Source organism: Hibiscus syriacus, unplaced genomic scaffold (assembly GCF_006381635.1).
Source record: "Hibiscus syriacus cultivar Baekdansim isolate YM2019G1 unplaced genomic scaffold, ASM638163v2 tig00010204_pilon, whole genome shotgun sequence".
NCBI lineage: Eukaryota > Viridiplantae > Streptophyta > Magnoliopsida > Malvales > Malvaceae > Hibiscus > Hibiscus syriacus.
In genome coordinates, this window is record NW_024062209.1 from 273177 (window position 1) to 285167 (window position 11991).

The window sequence follows — 11991 nt, forward strand, 5'->3', positions numbered from 1 at the left end:
GAGCGGGCAACCTTGTCATAACCCCCTGCTAATGGAGAAACTCTTTGAAGAAAACCATTAACTAACACCGCAATTGAAAGAACTGAAATACAAAGATTGACCCAATTCCTTCATCTTTTCCCAAACCCCATCTTCCTCGAGATAAAATTCAAGAAATTCCAATCAACTATCATACACTTTACTGAAATCGGCCTTAAAGACAACTGCTTCTTTTTTATTTCTTTGCAAAGCATCAATAACTTCATTTGCGATCGAAGCACAATGTACAATCTGCTTGCCTGCAATAAAGGCGAACTAGTTTTCACCCATAACTTCATTTAGACAGCTCGCCAACCTTCTGGAGAGAACTCGCGCCAAAATCTTGTACAAGCTACCCACAAGCGATACAGGCCTAAAGTCCTCAAAACACTCGGCCCTAAACTTCTTCGGAATAATAGTGATAAAGGATTGATTGAACGAAGCATCCTCAATCTTTCCCAAATAAAAATCGACAAAGAACTTCATGATATCGCCTTTAATAAACACCCAAAATTTCTTGAAAAAGTCCAAATTGAAGCCGTCAGGACCAGGAGCACAAGAACCATCTGCCGACTTAATCGCTTGCCACGCTTCTAAATCAGAAAGTGGACCTTCAATAGCCCTTCTACACAGAGGGCTTAATTTCTTAAGGGGAACATAATCCTTTCACAGGAATCGACTTAACTTCATTGTAGCTATCCCGAAAGTACTTTTCAAAACCTCGTTGAATATCCTTCTGATTCCTAAGCACCACATTCTCCACCTTGATAGAGGAGATATGATTCATTCTACCTCTCGTGGTAGCGGTCAAATGAAAAAAAATTAGTACTTTTTTATCACATTCTCTCAACCACCTTAATCTTGATTTTTGAAGCCAAACTCGCTCTTCACGCCTAAGCAACGACCATAATTTAGCCTTCAAAGCCTGAATTTCGAGTGTACTACCACATTATTCCCATTAGATGAACATAGGACTTCCAATGTTTCAATCTTCTCTTCAACTTTCTCAATGGATTCTTGATCCATACCTTGGATAGCCTTAACCCACTCCTTAGGCCTTCACCCCCTTAGCATTTGACCAACACCAATGCCCTTATTATTTTCATAGATTGCTCTATCCATCTAGATGAAACCAATATCATCAGCCCAATGGCTGAACCATTTGAAAGGTCTGGTACCCGCTTTCAGAATCTCATCTTTTAAAATCACTGGCTTGTGGTCAGAGATACTTCTAGGCATGGACATTTGCACAAGTTGAGGGAACTTACAAAAAAATTGGTAGATATTAGAATTCTGTCCAGCCTGCTTACTAAAATATTTTCAGCTCCTCTGATCCACGTGAACATGCTCCCAGTCAGTGGCATATCGACCAGTTCGTTTTGTGAAATAAAATCTTTAAAAATTCTCATGGCGCTCGGGCTCCCAGTGACCACAACCCTATCTGAATCACTTCTTACTGTATTAAAATCACCACCGATGATGATAGGTACTCCCATACCCTTTATTAGACCGTTGAGTTAAGAGAAAAAATCCCTCCTTCCAACCTGGTCATTAGGCGCATATACATTAGTCAGACCCATTTCTATGATAATTTGGACTAACACATCCATTAATGCCACAACTCTCCTCTGGATTATTTTGCTTCTAACACGAAAAAAATGGGGATCCCAGACCGAAACAAGACCACCAGAAGCTCCTTCCGAAGCAGCGAACGCAATTTCTCCCAGAAACCTCCCCTTCAGCCTTCTTGAAATCCACGAATTTACATCCGGTAATTTCGTTTCTTGCAACAGTACTGCTCTAGCTTTACTCGATCCAATGACTCTACAAATGGCTCGCACTTTTTCCTTCCTCCCCATCCCTCTAACATTCCATGTCAATACAGAAAGATTCCTAATAAAATGGATAAACACACTAAATGAAGGAAAGAAACGATCTAACCTCCTCAATCAAAACCTTTCATTGACCTCGATCTCTTTTAATCTATCACCAACCATGTTTATGGCGCCAAAAACTCCACTTCTAAGGCCTCCCCACAGCAAATGTAGCAGCAGTTTCACTGTAAGTTTCGATACTATCACCTGTGGCATCCAAAGCGGAGAGTTTGTGAAGAACTTTATTACCACTAACTCCCACAAACAGTTTCTTCCCAGACTGTTGAACCCCTTTTCCTTTGTTAGATTTGTTTTCTTCGCCTTAGAACTATTTTTCTGTTTCTTCCTCCGTCCCTCAGGCGAATGAAATTTTCAAAAAAGCAATCTTATGAATGACCACCAGGAACACATGCAAACACACGAAATGCAAAAAACACACTACAGCAAAACTGGCATTTGCGGCGTTTTTTTTATCTATAGCGGCGTTTATAAGCGCCGCTAAAAACACATTTGCGTTCTGACAAACGCCGCAAAAAGCGCCGCTAAAGTTTGCGGCGTTTGTGAACAAAAAACTCCACAATAGGTGTTGATATTTAGCGGCGTTTGTTATATACAAACGCCGCAATAGGTTTTGATATTTAGCGGCGTTTGTATTAAAAACATCGCAATAGTTGTTGATATTTAGCGGCGTTTGTATTACAAACGCCGCAATAGGTTTTGATATTTAGCGGCGTTTGTAATAAAAATGCCGCAATAGGTGTTGATGTTTAGCGGCGTTTTCCTACAAACGCCACAGTGTTGTTGAGATTTAGCGACATTTTTATCGCAAACGCCGCAATAAGTGTTGAGATTTAGCGACATTTTTCCTACAAACGCCGCAATAGGTGTTGAGCTTTAGCGGCATTTTTATTACAAACGCCGCTAAATGTTTGGTATATTACGGCATTTTTTGTTACAAATGCCGCTAAATAACTCATAATTTAACCAATTTAAATAATATATTGATTACCCCAAATCTGTTATTTCAACATGTTCCATTATCCAACAAACAAAACAACAATAACATCAAACTATATATCCATAACAAGCAACATCAAATCCAATATAATAAAAAAAGTTTTCATTAACGTAATATAAGTTCAGTTAAACAGTTCAGTAACATTAACAAAATGTTCATAACACAAATGAGACTACGAAGGTGGATTCTGAGGTTGCGTTTTCTGTATCGTCAGCATCATATCATTGAGTCGTTTTTCAAATTCTTCACATCTCTGCTGATATGTTGTTTCTCTATGTGCTTCCGCTGCTGCTCTCTCTGCTTCCCTAGCTTATTTTCCGCTTTCAAGTTAGCCATTTGTTGATCCAACTATGCCTAAGTAACCTGCTAGTAGACGTGCTTCTGGCCAATAGGTTGACCAGCATCGTTTCTTGAAACTTTTACACGATGCCCAGAAGGAAGTTGGTATAATTCCTTCAAAGTTGTACGTCCTCGAGTCTTGCGCATTCCAGCATTTTCAACTATATAAGAAATTATTAAATGCCAGTTTAGAAAATGAACAAAGTAGTAAATAAAGTTTCGAAGATTACTTTGAATTTATACTTCTTCTTCAACAGTTTCAGGAACTTCAGAAGACTCAGGTGCATTCGATTCCTCGTTATTTCTTTCTTCATGGTCTTCAGAAGCTCGAACAACCCACAAATCAGTTATTTTTCTCCTCGGCATGATATCTGTAATAAACAAACATGAGTAAAAAAATGAATTAATTAATGAATATATTGAAAGACAACATGTTAAAGGTTATAACATTATAAATAAATAAATGAAGATATAAAATCGTACAACATTCTTATGTAATGTCAGTTGTCATAAATATCTTCATCAACGTTCTCCCGAACCCATTGAAATTGTGTTGTATTAGTGATAGTTTAATCTAAGTTTTGTGGTAGTAGAGGTAAACATTCTGATCTTGTTTCAATGTCATCTCTACTTCCATCCCCGATGTCTATCAAGTCTCTGGGAGTATTTTGAAGCACAACATACCAACCGTCATCCATTGGATCGTGACAATAAAATACTTGTTTCACTTGAGATGAAAATATATATGGTTTATCCATCAAACGTTGACTCGTGTGAATTAATCGAGAGAAATTCACCATTGAAAACCCGAATTTATCTCTTTTTATACATCTATTTACATCAACCCAGTCACACTGAAAAAATACAACCTTTCGTTTTCCGTAATAATCTAACTCAATAATGTCCGTAAGATTTCCATAATAATCGACCTCTCCATCATGCGGATTATTGTCTCTTACAGTAACATAACTTGTAGTTGACGAAGTAACTACAACTCCAGAATTTTGTGTCCTCCTTAATCTTTCACGCGATTTTGTGTGGAACCTGAACCCATTAATGAGGAAGGCATTATATCTTTTAACTATTCTATTCGGACCTTGAGAAAGCCATTTAACTTCTTCACTAACTTCTCTCGCACTCCAAACCTATTACACATGAATGGTGAATTAATTTGCATTGATGTCGATATAAAAAACAAGACATATATTATTTATAAGTGTTCAGTAAGATTTAGTTGCTTACCGTTTGCCCTAACCATTCATGAAAGTTTCTATGAATAACTTATATAGCTCTCGTTGATTTAATCTTCGGGAGCGTGCTCGAGATCTAAATACTTCTTTAAACTCACTATAAAGAATATTATGTAGTTAAAAATTGATAAATATAAAAGATAAAGAGATTTCATTAGGATTGGGTCCGAAAGACTTACGTGCGAAAGTGATCTATTGAATCGTGATGGAAAAAAAACATATCGGTGTGCTTGTACCCAAGACATGTCATCTAAGTGTGCAATTTCAACTTTCCCTAATGGTTGACCATAACTTCCAAACAAATAATGTTGAGGTAAGTCATCAGTACGTAACACATCATTTCGATTTGGTCTATTCAATCTTGTTTCAACATCTTCCAAATATCTGGAGCAAAATGTCATACATTCCTCTGCCAAATACCCTTCATCAATTGATCCTTCCGGATAACGCTTATTACGACAATAAGACTTCAACTTGCCCAAGAACCTATACAGAAAACAACATACTATGTAAATACATTTTATTCAAAGGTCTAATATGTAGTAATTTGAAATGTGTAATTCAATTAACACCTCTCTATAGGGTACATCCATCGATAGAAAACGGGACCACCAACTCTTGCTTCATGAGGAAGATTAATTAGCAGATGCACCATAATTGTGAAGAATGAAGGTGGAAATATCTTCTCCAAGTTGCATAAAGTCAAGGTGACTTGATCTTGTATTTTATCAAGTTCTTGAACCATTAGAACTTTCCCATAGATGGCTTTCATTATATTAGAAAGTTCAATGATACAAGACGTCACCTTACTAGACATGCAACCGCGAACAGCTACTGGTAGTAAATCTTGCATTAATATGTGATAATCATGAGACTTTAAACCATAAAGTCTTAGATCTTTAACACTGGCACATCGAGAAATGTTTGATGCATACCCATATGGGACTTTTATATCCTTCAACACCGTGCAAAACACTTCTTTTTCTTTCTTCGAATGAGAAAAAATAGAAGGCGACAAGAAATTTCTTCCATTCGGACGTAATTGCGAATGAAGATTATGCCGAATTCCCATGTCCACTAAGTCAAGTCGACTCTTAAGATTATCTTTAGATTTTCTGCCATCATTCAGAATGGTCCTGATAATATTCTCACAAACATTCTTGTCAATATGCATTACATCAAGATTATGTCTCAAAATCTACTTTTTCCAATAAGGTAACTCGAAGAATATACTCATCTTTTTCCACAAGTCTATCTCATTTGGATCATCCTCTTCATCAGACTCATCATCAGTTTGTTCGTCAACTTCAACCTCTTCAAGTTATAACCCAACCAATGAAGGATCCAATATATAGCGCCACTCCCCAATCACACAGAGAATTTATGAGTATCCAATATGAATAATATGAGTCGAATCTATTATAATCCAATAACCAAAGTAACTGAAATGACAAAGTATCTTTCGAGAAATAAGCAATAGAATTGGTACGGACACGACTTAACCCAATGAAGAAAACATATACTTAACCCAACAAGTTATAACCCAACCACTGAAGGAGCAATCTTGACAAAAAAAAATTAAGAATAAGAAAAGAAATGCACTGAGGTAATGCAAGATACGGGGTTGAAGGAGCTAGAAAATGGAAGAAAAAATCGAGGAAAATGAGAGAACTGTAGTCTACCAGTGAAGAGTGTGTTCACTTCTGTTTCATCGTCTCTTTCAGCTACGTGTATTCTAGAGGGTTGAAGGCCAAGCCTTGAAGTAAAACTTTGATTTTAGCTAGGTAAACCGAGGCTAAGAGGAAAAGGGCAAAAAAATTAAGGAATCAACACACCGCTGAGAGGGCAAACGAATGAAGAGAAACAAAGCCTAACCTGGTTATGGCGAAATGCGACGACGCCGGAGACGAAAAGGCACGGCACAGTGAAGGAGATGGTTACTGGTGTTTTCTGGGTAAATTGTAATCGGAAAATCATTGACAAATCAATAAGGAAAAATGGCTAGGGCTTCAGGAGTTTAAAACTAACTTTGCAGCGTTTAACAATACAAACGCCGCTCATGTCTAACTAATTGCAGCATTTTTAATTAAAAAGCGCCATGTTTATTAAAATCAATTACGCGTTTACAAAAAATACCACTAATGTACGACCCATTTGTGGCGTTTCTTGTAAAACGCCACTAAAGTCCAACCCATTTGCGCCATTTTTTACCAAAGCCCAGCTAAATTTATAAATTTTTGGTAGCGTTTATGTAACATCCCAAATTATGGGTTAGTGACCAAATTGTAAAGTTTCAGAATTTGATGTCTAAAGTAAAAGAATGAAATAGTTCAATGATTATTGGATATATATGATGAAGGTTATTTAGTAATTATTAAAGGAAATAAAGGGCAAAAAGGTCAATTGACCAAGAAATGAATTAAAATGGGATTGGTAAGGATAAATACACGTGGAAAGGGAGAGAATTCTCCAGAGTGCTCTTCTCTTTTCTTCTTCTTCTTTACGTGGAAGCCAAGAGCAAAGGTAAGTTTGATTTAGCTTTTGATTTCTTGAAAGTTTTAAGTTGGATTTAAGTCTTTGAGGGTTATATAAGCTTAAGGAAAGCTTATATAAGTTTAAAACACCAAAGAGAGAGAATTAGAAAGGAATTTCTATTAAGGGTTTATAAATAAACTTTTGTTATAGAAAGGTTTTTGAAGTTCTAAAGTTGGATTTGACTTGTCAAGGGTCTAATTAAGAAGTTAGAAGCAATTGAATGGAATTTGGAACATGTTAGAAATTGAGTATGATTCTTGAATTTCCATATGAAAGATGGAATTTAGAGGTTAAAGATGAGATAAATAAATATTAATGAGTTTAAGTATGTATATGAAAGTTAGGAATATGAAAGGGGTTGAAATATGAAGGATTTAATCCAAAAAGAATGAATTTTCGAGTTTAAAAAGGGTTCTGGGCAGAGTGCATCGATGCACATTCATAGTGCATCGATGCATCAAGGTTAAAACCCATAAATCATTTGAAGGTGTATCGATGCACATGAAGTGCATCGATGCACTCTTTTAAAATAAATACATCGAATGCAATTCGTGCATCGATGCATAAGTAGTGCATCGATGCATCCCAGTAATAAACAAACATCGAATGCATTTTATGCACTAATGCATCAGTAGTGCATGCATCGATGCATCAGTAGTGCATCGATGCATGCATTCATTAAAAGATGAAATTGCCTTTTCTCTTAGTCTAAAGAGTGAACCATTAGAGTATATTAGTTATAATACTAATATAAATCTATGTATGATGATGTAGATATAGAATGTGATCCCGTTCCGGATCAATTGAAGGATTATAATAGAATCAAAGCAAAGCTAAGGTGAGTGCACATTCTCTAGTATATGAGGTTCAAGGGGAAAATAAGACTTGTGATAAGTCTATTTCCAATAGTGAAAAACATGAATTCATAGAAGTATGTATTTGTTATGATTTATATGTGTGCATGAGTATATGTGTTATTGATATGAATATGGTAAGTAAAAGGGATTAATGGTGATGATAAGAATAATAATAAGGATAATGAAATAATAGGTATATGTGAATATAGGTATTGATATGTTTTGTATGTATTGTAAGATGATATGTTTATGTGATAACATGATAAGATGACAATGATTTACATGTCATATGAACACATGAGAAATGTTATGAGCCATATGAAAGAGAAAGTATATGTGATACATGAGGGTGAATCCTATGTTTATATGAATATGATCTCATATGAGAATTGACATGAACTACGTGATTACATGTATATGTGAATGAAACCATGAGCTTATATGAATATATGATATGGTTACATGAATATGTAAAAGGATATAAAAGATAATGCCCATGTTATGTGTCATGAGAGCTAGGGGTATAGTTGGCATGCCAAGAGTCGAGGGTCTATGTGATCCTTCGGGACATATATGTATTCTTTGGAACATGTGTGAAGTCTGGTGAGACACATACTTGATCCCTAATATATGTATATGATTCTTAAGGAATGATATGTGGTCCTTCGGGACATATATGTATTCTTTGGAACATGTGTGAAGTCTGGTGAGACACATACTTGATCCCTAATATATGTATATGATTCTTAAGGAATGATATGTGGTCCTTATGGACATTATTATATGGCACTACGGTGCAATTCTATGCGGCACTCCGGTGCAATTATACGTGGCACTTCGGTGCAATTATATGAGCTGTGGTGACAGCATTAGTGCACAAACCCTATGTACTCGCATATCTTTAGTTCTCACATATGTATCATGGGCTATTAAATAGATAATATTAATAAAGTGATATGATAATATGTTTGTTTCCTTGTGGAATTTCATGTGTGATATTGATTGTACAAATGGTAACTTATAAGACCATATGATGAAAGGAATCAATGATAGTGATAAAATAAGAAAGAAATGAAGATGATAATATAATTGCTTGGGTGTACGTGTTTTATGATAGTATATATATAGTGTACATGACATGATATGTATATGTACAATTGGTTATGGTATATGTTATATGATATGGACATAAGAGATCATATGAACATGAGATAAGAGATATGAATGGTAATGACATATATGTATGCATATATTTGTTACATGTAAAAGTATGAGTGGTATGAAATGAAAGTAGTAATTGTTTAGGAATGATTATTAATTATCGTTTACCTTATATGTTTATATGCCTCACTAAGTCTTTGACTTAGCGTGTAAGTGATTTACACGTAGGTTTCGAGAAGAGTAAAGAGCAATGTGGAGCAAGACAGGTCAGTTCTTCTTACTAAAGGTCAGATCAGAAAAGATGTGAATAATATGTATTTTAGTATATAAAGTTCTAGTTGGCATGTTTTCAAAAGAATCTATTGTTTAAGCTATGAATAGTTTTATAAATGTTTCGAATAGTTATATGTAAATAATAAGTGAAAGATACATGCTCTGATTGGTTTTGTAATAATGAAAATGTCTTTTATGTAAATGAGTCATTTATATGTTATAAAAGTTTTAAATTACTCAATATTTTATACAAGTACATGTTTTAAAAAGGTCAATGTGACACCTCGGATTTGTATCCGGGTCGGATACGGGTTGGGGTGTTACATTTAATGGTATCAGAGCTACGGTTTAGTCGATTCTAGGCTTAAATCGAAGTCAGAAGTGTTTTAAAAAGTGTACATGCCAACTCAAAGTTAAAAATTCTGATATGATAGTGTAAGGAGTATGCTGTCTTGCTAATAAAAATAGATTATTATGTGATAATATAAGTATGATAATAAGAGCTTCGAAAGAAGTGAAAGGTAATAAACCTGAAGGTAATAGCATTCACCTGCCCTAGCCAGGCAGGGAGAAGAGCGAACACCTTAGGAAATGCCTATATATAAAATTTGGAAAATTATTCTTCATGTTGAAGAATGTTCTGATGTGTTTTCAATTTATAATTCTTTAACTCATAGAATGAATGTATCAAATTAGTTGATAAAGTTGCGAGCACCCAAGTTCAAGGGTGGATTTGAGGAAGGTTCTATTGTTATAGACCTTTGGTTGAATGATATGATAGAAGGTTTTCATTTCTTCAAAGTGGAGATGTTGAATTGAGTAGTTTTGTTACTACTTTGGTAAGTTAGAGTATGGTGGACAATTGTCACCATAAGAACGTTAAAAGATTAAATGATCTGATTAGAATTATATAAGAGTTCAAGAATAAGTGCATGGATGACCAGTTTATAAGACATATGAAACTGGAATACACGAGCTTGAAACAAGGGAATTACACCTTGTATGAGTATGATTATAAGTTTATTAAGCTAAGCAGAATTGCTGCTGAGTTAATTCCGACTGAAAATGATACATGTGATTTGTTGTTAGGACTTGCGCCTTAAATTAAAAGAGTGTTACTGGTTTTGAATTTGTTATCGTTTCAAGAAATGGTTAATTATGTTAAAGCTTTAAAGAGAAAAAACTCAGAACGAAAAGTTTGGAGAAATAAAATCTTAGATGATTAAGAGAATTAGTGCTTCATAGAATTTTAGCACCATCAAAGAAAGGTAGAGATTCTGGTTCAACTTTAAACCAGACATGAATTAGTTTTATTCTCCTCAGAAAATCAAATCAGATGAGAGTTCGACAGACTCCAACAGTAGGTTTGATCTTGAAAGATTAAACAAAGAGTTAATTGAGGATAAGTCAGGGTTAAAGACAACCCTTGTGAATTGGGTTAATAGCTCTTTCAGAAGTTATGTAAATCGAAGCAGAAAAAGTATTTTAAATGGATTAGATGAGTATTGAATCTGGTGATATTTTTTTTTACACGGGGAGAAAACATAAGTATAAGAATGGTAAAGAATAAGGTTTTGTGCAAGTAAAGTTGACTATCAAAGTAATGAAAATATGATAAGGAGTGATAGTTAAGGATAAATATATGTGATATAAAAGAGCATGGGAGTATGAAGAACATGATATGGTTTAGTTATGTATAAGACAATGCGGATTATAAAAGGATAAATGGATAAAGATCAAAGAATGGATTAAGTGTTTTGCTAGAAATTAAATAATGTGAAGGATAAGAAGTATTTTAAATGTATCAAGTGAGGTAGATACTATTTTTGTATTTAAGATGGAAAGAGTTAGCGTGGGCTAACAAGATTATGGGACGGAATGTATTGAAATTACAACATTTCAAGATATGGTAGGTTATGATAGCCAAATATGAAGTGAATCTGGATACAGTTGTATACTGTGATTATAGTAAAGTGATAGAGTGAAGGAAGTGAGGATTCAAATTTTTGAGTAAAACTAAGGATTGATAAGAAGAGTTTAAATATTGGTACATCAATGATCAGTTTATAAATAAAGGAAGTTAGAATGTTAAGCTTGAATAATGGAAGTGACATGGTGTATGAGATTGAATTTTTATTTAATTAGTTGAGTAAACTATTGTTGAAATAATTCCAACTGCAAAGAATGTATATGAATGGTTCGATGAAGGTTTATGTTTTAGATTGGAAGAATCAATGTTGACTAATAGAGTTATAAGATAGTAGTGTATTAAAGTTAAAGGATTAGAAGATGATTTCAGGGTAAGCTAATTATGTATGGTGTGGATTGAGATATGATTATGTATTTTAATCATTGAAATGAAAGGTAATAAAGGAGACAAGGCATAATACTATATATGAATGAGAGTATGGGTTCAATAAGTGAATTACACTGGGTTGATTTTAATTGAAATGATGTGTAAGATTAATTTGATTAGGGCTTACACCCTAGATTGAAAAGTTGTTATTAATTAGCTGTAGTGGCATGGATGTTAGAATTATCAGATTTGAAGGAAACATAAAGTAAGTTAATCAAATGAGATACGAATCTGGATGTGGTTGTGTATTTTGATCATATTGATATGATATAGGAAAGGAGATAAATATTTATGTTTTTTAAAGAAAATT